Source organism: Labeo rohita, chromosome 13 (genome assembly GCF_022985175.1).
Source record: "Labeo rohita strain BAU-BD-2019 chromosome 13, IGBB_LRoh.1.0, whole genome shotgun sequence".
Taxonomy (NCBI): domain Eukaryota; kingdom Metazoa; phylum Chordata; class Actinopteri; order Cypriniformes; family Cyprinidae; genus Labeo; species Labeo rohita.
In genome coordinates, this window is record NC_066881.1 from 28,712,509 (window position 1) to 28,732,455 (window position 19,947).

Genomic DNA, 19,947 nt, shown 5'->3' on the forward strand with positions numbered 1-19,947 from the left:
TGAAAAGTGAAATGTGAAAAGACGTCTATAAACAGACGTCCAAATTACATCTAAATGTGGTTGTAAAGTGAAAGTTAAAAAGATGTCTTTTTCAGGCTGAATTTCAACTGTAAATTCATGATTATATTTATCTCATATTCAAAATAGGACAATTCACAAAAGCGTACCAAAACATTTATTGACACATTAAACACATCTTTCAAGTAAAAAACACTTTACTATAAAATAAGTAATATTATGAAATATAACTTTTCAGCATAATTACTCCAGTGTTCAGTGTCACATGAACTTTCAAGAAACATTTTAATATGATTTTCTGCTCAAGATTTTCTGATTATTATCAATGGAAAACAGTTGTGTTGCCCAATATTTTTTTGTGGAAAACATATTTTCAGTATTCTTCGAATAGAACTTTCAAAAGAGCAGTATTTATTTGAAACAGATTTTTTATAACAGTAATCTTCAAAATATTGAAAATGTTTATAAAACAGAACAATGACCAATTATAACCATATTAGAACATATTTCACCCAAAAATGTAAATTGTCATTAATTACTTACCCTCATGTCACTCCAAACCCATAAGACCCTTTTGTGCAGAACGCAAGTGAATATATTTTTAACAGATGCCTTGTGTGCGCAAAAAACAGCAACAACAATAAAATTACATCTTTATTTACAAATTATGTATCTGCAACGCATTTTCACAAATCACCATGAGATGGCTAGCCCTCACACCAAACACAACACCAATGCATCATGGTGCTCTCGTGAACGTGTTATTTTGTGAATAAAAATGCAATTTTTTTGTGCACACAAAACATTCACATCACTTTATAAAATTGAGGTTAAACAACTAGAGTCACATGTATTACTTTAATGATGTCTTTATTACCTTTGTGAGGCTTGAAAGTGATAGCTTTCATAACTGTGAAATGGAGGGACAGAAATTTCTCAAATTTTTAATTAAAAAAGATCTACATTTATGTTTCAAAGATCAACAAAAGTATTTCAGGTTTGGAACAACATGAAGGTGAGTGATGAAATTTTTGGTTTAACTAAAACATTAGGTAAATCTGTTTCCTCAGGAGCATCAGTAGATCTCTGCCTGATCTCTGATCTTCTGCTTCTTCTGTTCCTTTCACCACCCCAATCCTGGATTACTGAGCCATGACGGAAGTTTCCACTTTGAATGCTTTATCCTGGCTGTTTTTTCCCCAGCATCTAAAGTGAGAAAGAAAACAATAACCAAAATGCAAATGTTAAAAAAAATGTAAAGTATAGTTTTCCCTACTGTTAGGCCATTTCCACCTTAGGGTACAAAAGAGTGGGAACTGACTTACAGCATGAGAACAATTTTCAAGAGTTTTCACAGTTTCATGTAGTACAATTAAAATTACTATGCAAGTACTAAAAAAAGTCAGCTGCTGAAATGTTGAAAGAATAGTACTTAAGAACTGTACCGAAACGGTTATAAAAACCGAACCAAATGTAAGTAATGTGTTTGACATTTTAAAAAAAGTACTTACACAGCAAAAGATGCAGTGACCTCTGGCTGAATGGCCTTTGGTTTTATTTAGCTGTGATTGACACACAAACAAAAGGGAATAAAAGATAATAACATCACTGAATATGTGTATTTAGTGCCAGTACATTATGATAAATACTTTGTTATACATACATGCTAGAGGACCTTAGTGGTACACTACAAACCCTGAGTTTAGGTCCACACCTGATCATACTCACCAGTTTGTGACTTTATAGTTAAAGTAAAACTAAAGACCTTGATTAGTTTGTTCAGGAGCACGGGACTAGGTTGGAGCAAAACTCTTCATGTAAGTGGACCTTGAGAGACAGTGAGATCTCCTGCAATATGTTCTGAACATGACAATTTAGAGAAGCAGGATGACTGCTAGATTGATGATTTACAACACTTGGTGTCCAGTCCTGGGCATGGAGGACCAACGTTCTGCAGAGTTCCCCCTCAGTCGTACACTACGACGTTACGTCAAAACTGACGTATCTGGGGTCTCACTTGGGAGCCCAATCACCTCGGAGCTTAAGAAAACAGGCCAATGAACACGTGAGTGGCTTATTTCCCCGTACACACGGGTATATAAGATGGCGGCGTGCATCCACTCATTCAGATCGCTGCGTGAGCCGCTTCTACAAAGAAGAAAGAAAACTTTTCATCGCTGCAGGAGTTTCTCGGCTGTGTGGAACATCTCCTCTTTGCATTTCAGCGGAGAGATCGCCCTGCTGCACTCAGATTAGTGTTGCGGTCCTCCCCTGGGCAAACCAGCCTAAAAGAGCAATTTCCTACAGCATACACGATCGTTGAGAGTGTCTTTTTCTGACGCCGAAGATTCTGCCGAGCAGCTCTCCTTTGTGGTAGCTGCACAGTCGGAGTCTGAGGCTAAGTTGATGGCCATGTTCCCCCGGGCAGCCTCGACCGCCAGGCTGGAGGTTGGGCTCCCCGCCTTCCCCTGGCTGTTCGCGGTCTGACGATTGGTTTCCGGCAATGCAGTCCCTCGGTCAGGTGATGTCCATTTTTGTGGCCTAAAAGTGCTATTCTGGCTGAATCTAGTGAGATGTGTGACACCGACAAAGCTCGCTTTCAGGCCAGCCTCTTCAGTGTCACTGTCCAGGACTTATCCCAGTGATCTTGAGCAGTCCACATGCAGAAAAATAACTGAGTGCCCGTCGAAGGGCGGCGTTTTCTTCTGCGTGCCGCCGAAGGCCCCAACAGGAATTGCTCCGCTCCCCTTCGGGGATGTTGAGCTGGCCACACCTAGGGGGGCACAGTCTGCCATTGGGTTGCTTTGCATGAAAGCGGAGCTTCCTGAAAGCAGACTACCCAAGGACTGGAGGAGTTGTTCTGGGAATACCCTTGGGAAGAACAGGGGCTTTCTCCACTGCTGTCGCCTCTGACCTACGGATCAGCAGGTACCCACCCTTTCAATAAAAGAGCAATTTCCTCTATGTCCCTTGGGCTTCCTAGAAAACGCTGGGTTTGTTTGTGAGTGACGTATGACCTCCTCACACTCAGATGACCAGCTCTTTATCTCGCCAACTAAGTTGGGGTTGCAGGACACATCGCTTCCTCGCACTCTAGTAGCGACCCTCGCACTCTAACGCGGGATCGTGCCTCAGCAGCCTGGCAGTACTTTGGGATGCTTGCTTCCTGGGTTGAGCCATCCTTACAAAAAAAATAAAAAGCTGGTTATCCACCGCAGAGGTATTGGTACTGTCCCTGTGACCCTATTTTTTGCAGGCAGCAGCCCGGTTACTAAATCTACCTAGCCTGTCTGCTGGTCGATTTGGTCAGTCCACACAACCTGAAAAGAGCTCATCTGGAGTCGACTCGGCGAAGCTCAGGTAAACCTGTTTTGCTTCCTTCGAGTCCTCCCTCTGCCAGCTTCTTCCGGTCTGAGTGGAAACGGCAGGGACGAGCTGGCACACAGCTGGACCCGGGGTCTCCTCAAGTACGCCTTCCCCAGTGAGTCTCCTTGCACAAACCTGTGCGAGATCGGGGAGAAGGAGGAGCAGGTTCCGCTGGTGCGTCTTACTGACCCTGTAGGAGGCAGACCTGGCCTTAACGTTGCTGTGTCCCATTCATGCCATGCACGTTTACGAGGACCGCACCCGGAACTTAGATACTCTGAGCAGCTCTTGTTTGCTTATGGGTCAGCAGATGGGGAATGCTGCCCTCGAGCAGAGGTTGGCCCATTGGGTGGTAGGTGGCTTAAAATTCGTCACTGTGCTCCGCCCCCCCCCAACGGTTGATTCAGATACCGGACAGCCCTGGTGGGCCATTATCTAGCTTACAGGGCGTTGGGAAGGTACATCTGTAACCCTTGTTCCCTGAAGGAGGGAACGGAGACTTTACGTCCTCCTGCCACAATCCTGAACTGCACTGAATGCCGGATTGCGTCTCGGCTCCTCAGCATAAACCTGAATGAGTGGATGCACGCCGCCATCTTACATACCCCTGTGTACTGGGGAGTGGCTTGGCATGCAAATTCCACTTGCCAATGTTCATTGGCCTGTTTTCTTAAGCTCAGAGGTGATTGGGCTCCCAAGTGAGACCCCAAATACGTCAGTATTGACGTAACGTCTCCATTCCCCCCCTTCAGGGAATGAGGGTTACAAATGTAACCTAGATGTTTCTGATGATCCCTAATCAGCTGCTCAGGTCTGCTTAATTGGGGTCTGCTTAATTTCACACATCTGAAAATGCACAAAGCTGAGAGGGATGTATTTAACATCAACTTTTAATCCACTGAAAAATAAGAAGCAATATTAAGCACAGATGCATTTTCTCAATTCTTATTCTTATTATTATTCTTGAAATAAGTTACAATAACCTTGCGGTTTATTAATGATTTGCAGTCTCTGAAATAGAAAAGTTCTATTAATTATGAATGGCATCATACATATATCATCAAGTCACCTTTATTTATATACCGCCTTTAACAATACAGAATTGTGACAAGGCGGCTGTACAGTATTAAATAGGAAATAGTACATCAACAATGCAAAAGGGCAACAATAAACACTCAATTTTCAGGTAAAGGTAGTTAATCAAATACAATAAAATAAAATACAATATTGTGTGAAGAGAAAGTGTCCCCAACTAAGCAAGCCAGATGCGACAGCGGCAAGGAACCAAAACTCCATCGGTGACAAATGGAGAAAAAAACCTTGGGAGAAACCAGGCTCAGTCGGGCGGCCAGTTCTTCTGGCCAGACGCAGAGGACTCACCAGGTTCCTGTGGTCTTGTGCCGACAGCCGTCTAGGTGACGAGGTCTTCACTGGGGATCCGTCTCTGGGGCTCATCTAGTCGATGTGATCTCCGCTGAGATTCAGTGCTGTAGAGGTCGTCTCTAGGTGCTGATCCACCGTCGGGGCTGGGTACAGACTGGATCCAGACTGGATCCGGGGGGACTGCAGTGACCATCTGATCTGGATACAGACTGGATCTGGTGGTTAAGGTGACCTCGGAATAAGAAAGAAAAAGACTAACATTAGCATAGATGCCATTATTCTGGCGATGCACTGAGTACATCGGGTGTTATGGGAAGTGTTCCCGGTTCCGGTTGACCTAATTAGGGCAGCCTAACAATCCTTTAACGGATTTGAATTATAAGAATATGTTGATGTGTTATGTGTAAGCAAGGTTAAAGAGATGGGTCTTTAGTCTAGATTTAAACTGACAGAGTGTGTCTGCGTCCCGAACAGTGTTGGGTAGATTGTTCCAGACTTTGGGCACTAGATAAGAAAATGATCTGCCGCCTGCGGTTGATTTTGATATTCTAGGTGTAATCAAATTCAGGGCTGAGAAGCTAAACCATTCAGGGCTTTGTAATTAACAAGATTTTAAAATCTATACAATGTTTAATAGGGAGCCAGTGCAGTGTTGACAGAACCGGGCTAATATGATCATACTTTTTGGTTCTTAGTAAGAACTCTAGCTGCTGCATTTTGGACCAGCTGGTGTTTGTTTATTAAGCGAGCAGAACAACCACCCAATAAAGCATTACAATAATCTAACCTTGAGGTCATAAACACATGAATAAATGTTTCAGCATTTGACATTGAGAGCATAGGTCGTAATTTAGATATATTTTTGAGATGGAAAAATGCAGTTTTGCAAATACTAGAGATGTGGTTTTCAAAAGAAAGATTGCCATCAAATAGCACACCTAGGTTCCTAACTGATAACGAAGAATTGACAGAACAGCCATCAAGTATTATACCGTGCTTTAGGTTATTACACGCTAAGGTTTTAGGTCCAATAATTAACACCTCTGTTTTATCAGAATTTAGCAGCAAGAAATTACTTGTCATCCAATTTTTTAACTGAACTACATAATCTGTTAGTTTTTCAAATTGGTATGTTTCGCCGGGCCGTGAAGAAATATAGAGCTCAGTATCATCAGCCTAACAGTGAAAGCTAATACCATATTTCCTGATGATATCATCCAAGGGTAACATGTAAAGCGTAAAAAGTAATGGCCCTAGTACTAAGCCTTGTGGTACTCCATACTGCACTTGTGACCGATGTGATACCTCTTCATTTACTGCCACGAATTGATGGCGGTCAGATAAGTACGATTTGAACCATGCCAAAGCACTACCACTAACGCCAACATAATTTTCAAGTCTGTTCAAGAGAATGTTGTGGTCAACAGTATCGAACGCAGCACTAAGATCCAGTAGCACTAACAGAGAGATACAACCACGATCAGATGACAAGAGCAGATCATTTGTAACTCTAATAAGAGCAGTCTCTACTATGGTACTATGGTACGGTCTAAAACCTGACTGGAAATCCTCACAGATATCATTTTTCTGTAGGAAGGAAGATAATTGTGATATAAATACCTAGGGTTATGTTTGTTATCTTCTAAAAGAATCGAAAAATAATCAGATCTTGCAGATTTTAACGTTTTTCTATACGATAGGGTACATTCACGCCAAGCAGTGCGAAAAAACTCTAATTTTGTTTTCCTCCTGCTGCGCTCCATTTTCTGGGCTTTAACAATATTTAATAAGATTTCTAACAAGGTGTCTACACAGGACAATTACACTTTTTTTTTTAAATCATTGAAATAATAATAATAAAAAAAGTTATTTTAAAATGGTAATGTCACAATATTTAATCAAATAAATGCAGCAATTAATAGCAGCAGGCCATAAAAGATTTATTTCAAATACATGACAAATCTGACCCTTAAACTTTTAAATGGTAAAAGTTTCAGGTGTTACTTACTAGTCATATGGCTCATAATATTGTTGTGGCAAAATCGAACAGACTCTCACCAAAGTAAGAGACAAACTCAGTCAAATGTCAAATTTATTCTTTGCAAAGAAGGTCAGACAGTTGTTGTGAATTTTTTTCTTAGAGACCAGGAGACGTTTTTGGATATCTTGAAGCAGAAGTTTCTCTTTATTCAGATACTCGCTGCTCTGCACTGCAGTCTTCAAAAAGTCGTCTGACAATATCTCAGCACAGCAGAGTATATAGGTTTGAAGGAGGCGGAGTACATAGAGGTGGAATCAATCTAAACAAAGCATGCAAATGTGGTACAGGAAATCAGCCCAGTAAAAGATTTTTCCCAGCCTTGATCTATTTAGCATACAAGTGTCATTCAAATGCAAAGGTGCTAAACAAAAGGCACAGTTGTACCTTGAGCTTAGATTTCACACTTAACTTGGGAAACCTGCCAGATGTTCAGGAAATGTATAAAGACAAAAGGTTACTGTCTCAGGGCTTGGGCTGTCTGCTAAATCACAATATACATAACCGTTTAGAAATTTGTAATCCAACACAGTCATACAGAAACACAGGTTACTGCAGAGTGCGACCAAGAAGGGAGGGCTCACTCCAACTTATATCTCTTCCCTAGCCTTCAAGGTTACATCTCCTAAACGGTAACTTTCCACACATAGTTAGCAGTTTATACTTTTATCAACTGTTCGTCCACCGAACGTTCAACTTAGGATATTTTACCAACTCTGGGTGTTTATATTATCCCCGTGGCCATCGGATTATAATATAAACAAAATATTCGTTTGTTATGAGCTAGTTAGCAAAATCTAGGGCACAGGCATTAACTTATGAACAGAAAAGCAAGAGAATGTTCTTTTCAATGAAACAAGAATTTAATGAACTACTCTAAGATACATAAACTAAACTACTAACAATTACACACACATACACACACACACACACATGTATACGGTTCAAAGAATGAGAATCTGTGGAGTTTGAAGGGAATCCCAAAACTACTAGTATCTGCTACTAGTTCTTAAATTGCAACCTGAGAAAACCACAAAAACAGAGATTTGACTTTAGCTGTTCAAGGAGATTTAGCACCAGTTCAGCAAGAGATTAAGGAGACCTTGTTTTACTTGCGTTCTGGCCGAAACAGGTTTTCCTCTGTGGGCTCGTCTTAGCAGAGGGAATCGCGTCACCTCTGGTTGGTTGCCTGGTTCTTTGGATGACGTCTCTGGGAAGCCTTTTGTGGTGATTGGATAGTTGGAGAGGCTGGATGAAGCTTCGGATGGTTGCTTGGTTACCCAGATGATGCTCTCGGAGCTCAGGTGAGCGCTGGCGAAGTGTTTCTCTCGTTGCGAGCGGTTCACGCCGTCAGGGTGTTTCAAGCTGCTTCCGCTCTTCGGTGTTTCACGCAGCTCGGTCAGTTCAAGCTTCGGTTGGTTGCCTGGTTACCGAGCGTGACGAGCTTGAAATTCGGAGTTGCGGGGTGCAAAGACTTTGAAAGTTTCACGAAGCTTTAGCTGGTTCTGTAGAGTTCTGGATGGCACAATCGCAAAGTTGGTCGAGCCGGGTACAGTTAGAGGCACTTGAAATGAAGGAGGGTGCATCGGTTAGGATTATCGCGAATTGGGTGAATTGATTGATCTACTTGTCAGGGTTTTGACAAGGCGGTATAGGCGTGATTTCAATCAGGTTTGTTGAGTTCTCAGGGTCAGGTTCTAAGTTAGTTTTGTCACATTGGGAAGGATGCGAAATCATAATCATAGCTAGGCTATCTATGAGGAGCCTACTTCTCATAGCACATGGGCCATGAGGGGGCTAGGAGTTGCGCTTGGGCTTAACTGTTTTTGTACTGTTTGGTAATTTGGTTTGAAAGGCGTGGTGATTATTAAACATAGTGATGGTACCAAACTGTGACTCAGCCTAATTTTTCCCATGTCACCTTAAGGTGGCTATGCTTACGGCGTTGGCGGATGGTAAACAGAGTTCCTACAGCCACAGCAGCCCCAAGATTTGTTCGGGACACTGGTTGTACCCGCTTAAGTCAGCCTGGGTCACGCTCATTTTCTGTAACTGGCGCAGCATGTGGTTCACATCTGAACCACAGAGACACAAGGACACTAAATCGGGTTAGACAGTAAGGACAAGTGTTGCATGTGCGGAACAGCTTCTTGCTGCTGGGGTAAGTTTGGTCCCAGCAGTGCAGTAGAGGAGAGTGTCTAGGTGATTTGTGTGGTGTGTGGAGAAGAGCGGTGTTTTCCTAGAAGGAAAGAAATTGTCAGTGGGGTGTGTGGTATAAGGTGTCGGTCTGTGTCAGCGGGTGTGGTCCTCCCCCTTTTTCTGTCGGTTGGAGCCCAGATGTCTCTTTATTTGACTCTGTTGGGCCCATCGGAGGACTGGCTCGCTGTGCCCTTGTCTGATTCTGATTCGGTAGACAACATGTGAGAGTTTGTCCACAATTTCATGGGGCCCCGTCCAGTGAGGTAGGAATTTCTTGGACAGGCGATGGGGAGCGTTCTGCCGCGTTTGGGGGAAACTGTAATACCACACTTTGTGTGAGTTCTTGGTAGGAGGCCTTTGGTTGTAATAGGCTTTCCGACCCTCTGCGCTTTTCTGGAGTTGTTGCTGCGCAAAGGAGAAAGTCATTCTCAGGTGTTGGTGCAACTCTTCCAGGTACTGGTGAGTGGTATAGGCGGTGACAAGGTTCATGTCACCAGGTTGATACGGCAGGTGTAATGGTAGCACATCATGACGATGTGGTTTATTAGCAAACAAACTGTCGTTTCAGCAGTGTCGTTGGGAGCTGGAAGACACTCTACCCACTTTGTGAATTCGCACACCACGGTGAGGAAGTATTTGTTACCTCGGGTTGACCTACCCAGGTCCTACCCAGTCTATTTGGAGATCTGACCATGGGAAGCTCATTCCTTTCTGCTGTAGTGGTGCTCGGCAGTTTGGGCTTGCTGGTTGAAATTGGCAGCACACCAGGCATCCTTTCACATATTCTGCTACGTCTTGCTGCATGTCGGGCCAGTATGCCACTTGTTTGAGTGCTTCATAGGTGGCTTTGGCGCCATGATGCCCAGCGCATGGTGCATCGTGGGCATGAACGAGCATCGTCTCCCTTTGGCCATGAGGGACTACAAGTTGTGGCGCAGTATGGGGCTCAGGGACATATGTGAGAATGCCATCGTGTAGATGCAGCATGTGCTTGATTGAGTGGAGGATGCAGAGCTCAGAGGAGGCGGCCAGGTCAGAGGCGGAGATCAGGTTTGAGGAGGGGTCTGAGATGTGAGCAGCAAAAGTGCGTAGTGCTGGATCCGAGGAATGAAGTGTGAGGACAGGTCGTTGAGATCTTTGTCTTGCCCTGGTTGACGTGAATGGCCTCTGACCTTTTTCCAATAGACGGTCATGTCGTGCTTTGTGACAATGGCATCGCATGCTTGGAAGAGATCTTGGTGTTTGCCAGGTTTGTTGTTAGCAGTCTTGAAGCCATTCTGTTTCCATCCCACCAGGTGACGTGTGAAACTTAGGCGGGCATAGTTTGAGTCAGTATCGAGTCAGATCTTTCCCTATGAGAAGTGGATATGTTTTCAAGGGTGAGATGTATACTAGATTGATGAGGCTCATTGATCCCACCGTCAGGTGAATTGGGGCCACGTTTCAGTTGTAGACCCGTGTAGGAGTATGCTTGGAGGTTCAGTTCACACCTTTGGAGTTTAAGGACGCCGTTAAGTTTCTTGGTTCTTTCTTGGACTTCTTTGAGGAGTTCAGTTGACATTAGAGTGATGTCAGCTCCTGTGTCCAAGAGGGCTTCGACTTTGATGTGGTGTTCGATGATGATAGAGAGGTAAAACTTTCTTGCTATACCTTTCTCGATGAGATCGCCCAGGAGTTGAGGGACTGGAGTCTGGGATGAGAGTAACAGGAGGTCCTGACTGATTTGGTATTCTTCAGAGCTTCGGAACTTAACTGGTTTCATCAGCAGGTGTTTGCTGGAGACTGCTGTGATCTGACGGGTCAGGTGTGAAGTCAAATGGTCGCTGCCTTTCCGTTCTGCTGCTAGTCAGGTCGAATCTAGTTTCTCTTTTTTTTTCCCACTTCCGATCCTCTTCCTGGCGTTTGAAAAACTCTTGCATCATCATTTTCAACAGTTCTTGTGAGTCAAGACCTGGTGAGGGCTTTGGTTCTGCTGTGGGTTCAGTTTGAGCTCGGTCAGAGTGAGATCTCTGAGAGTTCTTTCGTCGGTTTCTGGGGCTGGTTGCTCCAGGGTGTGATTGTCGCTTTTCCTTGGAGTTTCCGCCAGATTCCCACGAACCTTTTCCTGAGCTTCCTGATGAGGTTTGCGGGTTCCATGACCTGTCCCATCGACTCTCTTGAGGTCTTGAGTGGTCCCAGGATTTCTCCCAGTGGCGTCCAGGTGAGTGTTGTCGTCCATGCGGTCCATCCCAGCGGCTGTTCCTCTGTTTAGGACGGGTGCCAACGTGGGAGTCCCGTTCTCTGTTGTACGAGGATGTTCTCCATTCTTTAGGTGGCTGCTTTGCTCTCTCTGGGTGGAGGGCACCCTCGAGGGCCATTCCCTGACTCTGAGTGGTGAAGTCAAGAACTGCTGCAGATTTGGTGCCCTTTTCTGCTGCCATCTTTTGTTTGCCGTAGGCTTTGTGTGCCAAGTCTCGCAGTTGCTGAGACGTCATTGTCCGTGGGCACGCGAGAATGCCAAGGTGATGGCTCACTCCCGGGTAAAGATTTCTCAGGAAGAGGGTTTTGAAGTTCAAGTCCTCTTCCATGTCGGGTTCGTTGCGAGCTCCGAAGTATGCTCGTCTGAGTCGGCTGTAGTAAGCTTGAGGGGTTTCGTGGCGACCTTGCTTGGTCTCCAGGGCGGCCACCAGTTCTTGTTCTGACTCTGGATCTGCAAATTCTTTGATAAGGGCATTTCAAAGCAGGTGATAGTCCGTCTTTGTGTGGGCGGGCTGTCGGTCCAGAAAGCTCCGCACCTCAGGGCTGGAGGTGGTTTGCAGTAAATAGAGTCCATCTTTTTCTGTGACGTTGGTCTCATTTCCAGATTGAAATCAATGTCTTTCAAACAGGCTTGGATGTCTTGTTCACCTGGCGCACTTGGATTGAACTTGGCGACGTTCCTGGCCAGTTTGTCGAGATCTTTGAGGTCCATGCCATGTGATGGTCTTGGGCTAGCTTGGGGAAGTTCTCTGAGCTTGGTTGTGAGGTAGGTTTCTTCAGAGGGAGCTGGTGAGTGTTTTAGGGTTGCTCCCTCCCCTTTTTGCTCATGTGTCGGTCCAGGAACAGGGGACCCGGTCCTGCTCTGTGGGGGTGAGTTTGGGGCCCGCCTTGTCCTGGTTTGCTCAGGACGCAGTTCATAAGCATGTTTGAGTTCGTCTTTGACAGAGTCAGACTCTTCCTTGATGTGGTCTAGCTGTCACATCAGGTAGCTGATCTCTGTTCTTGCCTCATTCAGGTGGGTTTCGAGGGCTTTAATTCTGCTGTTCTTATCTCTGAGGTCCAACTTTGCCTTTTCAAGTAGCTGTTCAGCGTAGTCTGACTTAGCTTGTTCCATCTTTTAAGAGGTGGTTGTCAGGGTTTCTCGCAGTCTGGCGATCTCCTCCTTGGCGCTTGGATCTGCCTCATCGGTCCCTTCCTGTTGGTCCTGTGCTTCCAGTTATAGCTGCCCGATGCGTCGTTGGGCGCGTGTCAGTTCCTGCTGGAGATGGGCGGAGTGCCTGTCGCTCAGTTTGAGGGTGGCGATGAGGGTGCGACTTAGGGAGCCAGTGATCTTGGCTACTTCTTTGTGATTGTAGCTCTGGTTTGGATCTTGTCTCATGATGCTTGTTATGTTGTCATCCAGCTGGTCTTGTGTTTGATGTCTCAGAGATTCAGCGGCTCTGGGTAGGAGGCTGTCTGTTACAGCACTTAGCCAGGTTTCTAAGTCCTCCCAGTGGCTGACAGGGTCGGTTGTGCGAAATTTCGAAATTTGATCAAAATCAATTATAATTGCCTTAACCAGTACGTATCATTGGGCTATGAGGAGGAAACGTAATGATCAAATGACAGTGAAGTTAAAGTGAAATTAAAATGTCAAAATCAGTAATGAAAGTTAATGATTGCTATTGAATGACGTTCCCATTAAATTTGTTAAGAGTCATCAACATTAAACTAATCAACAGGTATCATTACTATTGAATCAATCGATAAGCATCATGAAAGGGTTGAGGGAGAAACCATGATTAATCAAAGTTCAAATTAGTAATGATAGTTATTGATCAATATTAAATGATGCTAAATTGATCAAATCAATTGTAATTAAATTAATCAGTAAGCATCGTTCCGGTATTGATGAAAAGAATAGTGAAACTAAACATGGGAACGATAGTTAATGATTAATATTTAGTGGCGTTGTCATTACCTCATAAAAACTTTTATGAAGAAATTAATCAATACGTTTGTTAAAGTACGGAAAGGGCAATCATAATTAACTGTTAATAAAATTAAAGCTTATGATTTACCTGATGGAGTAAACAAATATAGGGGGAAAGGAAACCTTACACCCAAGTAATTAACAGTTAACTTTGAGATCGGTAATCAAACTTTAATGGTTGGTTACTACTGCATACAGAGAGGTTTTAACTTTAAAAATTGCCTATATTCCTTTTAATGGGAGGAGAGGAGAGACAAGAGGAAATAAGTGTGAAGAGAAGGATATGAAGTGAAGAGCTCATAAGATGGGAGTTAAGGTTGAGATGCAAATTACTAAATCACTTCAACACTGTCAAACAACTGCTTTCAGCTACAATAGGCCACCAAAATGCTATGTGCTAACCGCTATCCTTTGATCCTAATGGTTCTACATAGACTTCGATGCAAATGCGTTAGCTTCAGTTAGCTTAGCAATGTTGAAGAAGATTTTATTAACTAAAATATAGAGGAATTGTGTCCAAATTAATCTACCATTATAATCCTACCTATATTTGCTGGGCCAGCACATTCTGTGTTATTATAGAAACCAGAAGTATGGAAAAGGGCCCCACTAGCAGAGCTATATCTCATGTTATTGTAGAGGCCCTCTAAGAGGCCGTTAAGGAAAACCATCTGTTTCCCATGGTAGTGTTTACCTTAGGGGACACCCCCCCCCATGATTTAGGTTAACATGCTTACGTGGAGACCACTATATAACGCTGTTTTCAACCAAGTAAAGATCAGTTCTCTATAGACAACTCGGCTTGATTGTCTCGGCAATAAAGTCTATCTTTTGGCATCAAAACCCAAGACTCAAGAGTAATTTTTTGACGGGAAAGAGGGGAAACCACAACAGAATTGGCGTCACAAACAGGATTCGAAAGGACAGTGAGGTGGACCACGGCAGGCGGACTCTGGACGAGCAACACAACAACTTGGCCAAAGGTAAGCAGTTTTTGCTTATTTAGTTAGGTTGTGTTGTTTTCCAGAGTTTGCTTGTGGTGAAACACTTTACAACCCTTCTAAATTTATCGAACTGTAATAATTGGAGGAAAAGAGTTGAAATAAATGGAAAAGGGGTTTTGATTCCAAAAGCACTAAATGCATGCATTGATCTGTATTTTCTGTTGAGTTGGACTTGAGGAGAACAGTGAATTCAGATTTTCATATTTAAGTAGAAGTAGATTAAAAGAGTTAAAAGAGAAGCGCTGGTAAGAAAGTCCTACAAGGGTAGGCAAAAGTCCTACAAGGGTAGGCACTGCAAGGGTTGCCTTTCCTTGAGTTAAGGTTATCAAGTGAAGACAGAGTGCAAACTTGTAAATTTATTTATTAAGTCCTATGGTTAACGCTCTGTTGGTGTTAGGAAGTTACAGAGGGCTGGAGGAGTAGGCAAAAATCCTGCAGCGTACTGCTTTTTTACTGTGTTGAGGGAAGTTTCAGTAAAAGAGCGAGTAGAACTGACAGGTCACTCAGGAAGAGTGTAGTCTATTTAAGTGTATGTGTGGGGTTGATTGTGTAGCAGACTCTGCATCTTGTGAGCGGCAGCTGCGACCTTTCCTGTGTTTCACAGAGGGAGAGCGTAGTTGTTGCCTCACTTGAAAGGAGTACATGAGCCCAAATTAAGGGACAGTGTGAATGTATGAGTCCTGTAAATAAAGGACAGTGTGAATGTATGAGCCCTGTAAATAAAGGGACAAGGATAAATGTGTACATGAGCCCCAGATGAATAAAGGGACTGGTATGAATGTGGAATAATACTTGCTTAAAAGTTTAATAACTGACTGAGAACTATTGTGTGAATCTAGCTTAAAGAAAAAGTGGCTGATATTGCTGTTTGGTATTAGTCAAATATAAACTATTATTATTATATAAGTTAGTAAAGGAAGTATTGCTATAATACTGATTGTTTGAAGAATTGGGAAAAACCTATTCAAGTTTAAGAGTTGTATTGTAGAAATATGGCTGCAACTCCTGTAGAACTTTTGGGATTGAAATATCCCTTAAGTAAAGAACTTATAAATAAGTTCTCCAAAAAATGGCAAAAGAGAACCAAAAAATTGATAACACAATGGCCCAAGGAAGGCACGTTTGAAATAAGCCTGTGTGAGGAAATGGAAACATTGATAAAAAATTACAAGGCTAATGTAATGAGTCAAAAACAGAAAAAAAGAGAAGAAAAAAGGAAAATGGAACAAGAAGTGTTGTCTCTATTCAAAAAAGAAGGAGAAATCTTGCTGAAAAATATGAAACAGGCTAGGAAAATTTTAAGGGAGGCAGAAAGAGAAGCACAGGGAAAGGGAGAAGTGTTTGCTGACCCTCCCGCTTATGTGGCCTCTCAAGGTCAATTCCCATTGAGTAGCCAGTGATCTTGGCTACTTCTTTGTGATTGTAGCTCTGGTTTGGATCTTGTCTCATGATGCTTGTTATGTTGTCATCCAGCTGGTCTTGTGTTTGATGTCTCAGAGATTCAGCGGCTCTGGGTAGGAGGCTGTCTGTTACAGCACTTAGCCAGGTTTCTAAGTCCTCCCAGTGGCTGACAGGGTCGGTTGTGCGAGGCATGTTTTGACGCGGGGAGGAAGACCTTGACCACATGCCTCATCGAAATTTGATCAAAATCGATTATAATTGCCTTAACCAGTACGTATCATTGGGCTATGAGGAGGAAACGTAATGATCAAATGACAGTGAAGTTAAAGTGAAATTAAAATGTCAAAATCAGTAATGAAAGTTAATGATTGCTATTGAATGACGTTCCCATTAAATTTGTTAAGAGTCATCAACATTAAACTAATCAACAGGTATCATTACTATTGAATCAATCGATAAGCATCATGAAAGGGTTGAGGGAGAAACCATGATTAATCAAAGTTCAAATTAGTAATGATAGTTATTGATCAATATTAAATGATGCTAAATTGATCAAATCAATTGTAATTAAATTAATCAGTAAGCATCGTTCCGGTATTGATGAAAAGAATAGTGAAACTAAACATGGGAACGATAGTTAATGATTAATATTTAGTGGCGTTGTCATTACCTCATAAAAACTTTTATGAAGAAATTAATCAATACGTTTGTTAAAGTACGGAAAGGGCAATCATAATTAACTGTTAATAAAATTAAAGCTTATGATTTACCTGATGGAGTAAACAAATATAGGGGAAAGGAAACCTTACACCCAAGTAATTAACAGTTAACTTTGAGATCGGTAATCAAACTTTAATGGTTGGTTACTACTGCATACAGAGAGGTTTTAACTTTAAAAATTGCCTATATTCCTTTTAATGGGAGGAGAGGAGAGACAAGAGGAAATAAGTGTGAAGAGAAGGATATGAAGTGAAGAGCTCATAAGATGGGAGTTAAGGTTGAGATGCAAATTACTAAATCACTTCAACACTGTCAAACAACTGCTTTCAGCTACAATAGGCCACCAAAATGCTATGTGCTAACCGCTATCCTTTGATCCTAATGGTTCTACATAGACTTCGATGCAAATGCGTTAGCTTCAGTTAGCTTAGCAATGTTGAAGAAGATTTTATTAACTAAAATATAGAGGAATTGTGTCCAAATTAATCTACCATTATAATCCTACCTATATTTGCTGGGCCAGCACATTCTGTGTTATTATAGAAACCAGAAGTATGGAAAAGGGCCCCACTAGCAGAGCTATATCTCATGTTATTGTAGAGGCCCTCTAAGAGGCCGTTAAGGAAAACCATCTGTTTCCCATGGTAGTGTTTACCTTAGGGGACACCCCCATGATTTAGGTTAACATGCTTACGTGGAGACCACTATATAACGCTGTTTTCAACCAAGTAAAGATCAGTTCTCTATAGACAACTCGGCTTGATTGTCTCGGCAATAAAGTCTATCTTTTGGCATCAAAACCCAAGACTCAAGAGTAATTTTTTGACGGGAAAGAGGGGAAACCACAACAGAATTGGCGTCACAAACAGGATTCGAAAGGACAGTGAGGTGGACCACGGCAGGCGGACTCTGGACGAGCAACACAACAACTTGGCCAAAGGTAAGCAGTTTTTGCTTATTTAGTTAGGTTGTGTTGTTTTCCAGAGTTTGCTTGTGGTGAAACACTTTACAACCCTTCTAAATTTATCGAACTGTAATAATTGGAGGAAAAGAGTTGAAATAAATGGAAAAGGGGTTTTGATTCCAAAAGCACTAAATGCATGCATTGATCTGTATTTTCTGTTGAGTTGGACTTGAGGAGAACAGTGAATTCAGATTTTCATATTTAAGTAGAAGTAGATTAAAAGAGTTAAAAGAGAAGCGCTGGTAAGAAAGTCCTACAAGGGTAGGCAAAAGTCCTACAAGGGTAGGCACTGCAAGGGTTGCCTTTCCTTGAGTTAAGGTTATCAAGTGAAGACAGAGTGCAAACTTGTAAATTTATTTATTAAGTCCTATGGTTAACGCTCTGTTGGTGTTAGGAAGTTACAGAGGGCTGGAGGAGTAGGCAAAAATCCTGCAGCGTACTGCTTTTTTACTGTGTTGAGGGAAGTTTCAGTAAAAGAGCGAGTAGAACTGACAGGTCACTCAGGAAGAGTGTAGTCTATTTAAGTGTATGTGTGGGGTTGATTGTGTAGCAGACTCTGCATCTTGTGAGCGGCAGCTGCGACCTTTCCTGTGTTTCACAGAGGGAGAGCGTAGTTGTTGCCTCACTTGAAAGGAGTACATGAGCCCAAATTAAGGGACAGTGTGAATGTATGAGTCCTGTAAATAAAGGACAGTGTGAATGTATGAGCCCTGTAAATAAAGGGACAAGGATAAATGTGTACATGAGCCCCAGATGAATAAAGGGACTGGTATGAATGTGGAATAATACTTGCTTAAAAGTTTAATAACTGACTGAGAACTATTGTGTGAATCTAGCTTAAAGAAAAAGTGGCTGATATTGCTGTTTGGTATTAGTCAAATATAAACTATTATTATTATATAAGTTAGTAAAGGAAGTATTGCTATAATACTGATTGTTTGAAGAATTGGGAAAAACCTATTCAAGTTTAAGAGTTGTATTGTAGAAATATGGCTGCAACTCCTGTAGAACTTTTGGGATTGAAATATCCCTTAAGTAAAGAACTTATAAATAAGTTCTCCAAAAAATGGCAAAAGAGAACCAAAAAATTGATAACACAATGGCCCAAGGAAGGCACGTTTGAAATAAGCCTGTGTGAGGAAATGGAAACATTGATAAAAAATTACAAGGCTAATGTAATGAGTCAAAAACAGAAAAAAAGAGAAGAAAAAAGGAAAATGGAACAAGAAGTGTTGTCTCTATTCAAAAAAGAAGGAGAAATCTTGCTGAAAAATATGAAACAGGCTAGGAAAATTTTAAGGGAGGCAGAAAGAGAAGCACAGGGAAAGGGAGAAGTGTTTGCTGACCCTCCCGCTTATGTGGCTCTCAAGGTCAATTCCCATTGAGTTAATCAAAGTTCAAATTAGTAATGATAGTTATTGATCAATATTAAATGATGCTAAATTGATCAAATCAATTGTAATTAAATTAATCAGTAAGCATCGTTCCGGTATTGATGAAAAGAATAGTGAAACTAAACATGGGAACGATAGTTAATGATTAATATTTAGTGGCGTTGTCATTACCTCATAAAAACTTTTATGAAGAAATTAATCAATACGTTTGTTAAAGTACGGAAAGGGCAATCATAATTAACTGTTAATAAAATTAAAGCTTATGATTTACCTGATGGAGTAAACAAATATAGGGGAAAGGAAACCTTACACCCAAGTAATTAACAGTTAACTTTGAGATCGGTAATCAAACTTTAATGGTTGGTTACTACTGCATACAGAGAGGTTTTAACTTTAAAAATTGCCTATATTCCTTTTAATGGGAGGAGAGGAGAGACAAGAGGAAATAAGTGTGAAGAGAAGGATATGAAGTGAAGAGCTCATAAGATGGGAGTTAAGGTTGAGATGCAAATTACTAAATCACTTCAACACTGTCAAACAACTGCTTTCAGCTACAATAGGCCACCAAAATGCTATGTGCTAACCGCTATCCTTTGATCCTAATGGTTCTACATAGACTTCGATGCAAATGCGTTAGCTTCAGTTAGCTTAGCAATGTTGAAGAAGATTTTATTAACTAAAATATAGAGGAATTGTGTCCAAATTAATCTACCATTATAATCCTACCTATATTTGCTGGGCCAGCACATTCTGTGTTATTATAGAAACCAGAAGTATGGAAAAGGGCCCCACTAGCAGAGCTATATCTCATGTTATTGTAGAGGCCCTCTAAGAGGCCGTTATGAAAACCATCTGTTTCCCATGGTAGTGTTTACCTTAGGGGACACCCCCCATGATTTAGGTTAACATGCTTACGTGGAGACCACTATATAACGCTGTTTTCAACCAAGTAAAGATCAGTTCTCTATAGACAACTCGGCTTGATTGTCTCGGCAATAAAAGTCTATCTTTTGGCATCAAAACCCAAGACTCAAGAGTAATTTTTTGACGGGAAAGAGGGGAAACCACAACAGAATTGGCGTCACAAACAGGATTCGAAAGGACAGTGAGGTGGACCACGGCAGGCGGACTCTGGACGAGCAACACAACAACTTGGCCAAAGGTAAGCAGTTTTTGCTTATTTAGTTAGGTTGTGTTGTTTTCCAGAGTTTGCTTGTGGTGAAACACTTTACAACCCTTCTAAATTTATC

General features: G+C 42.0%; 1 protein-coding gene and 1 long non-coding RNA gene across 2 annotated transcripts in view; both read right to left on the reverse strand.

Moving 5' to 3' along the window:
• The window catches only part of pcdh15a (protocadherin-related 15a), a 274,694-nt gene that overhangs the window by 202,598 nt on the left and 52,149 nt on the right, over positions 1 to 19,947 (reverse strand).
• LOC127174719 (uncharacterized) lies at positions 159 to 7,066 on the reverse strand. Its single transcript, XR_007828899.1, has 3 exons — positions 4,765 to 7,066; positions 1,530 to 1,580; positions 159 to 1,224 (listed from the first exon to the last, which is right to left on the reverse strand). It is a non-coding gene; the product is annotated as an uncharacterized LOC127174719 (long non-coding RNA).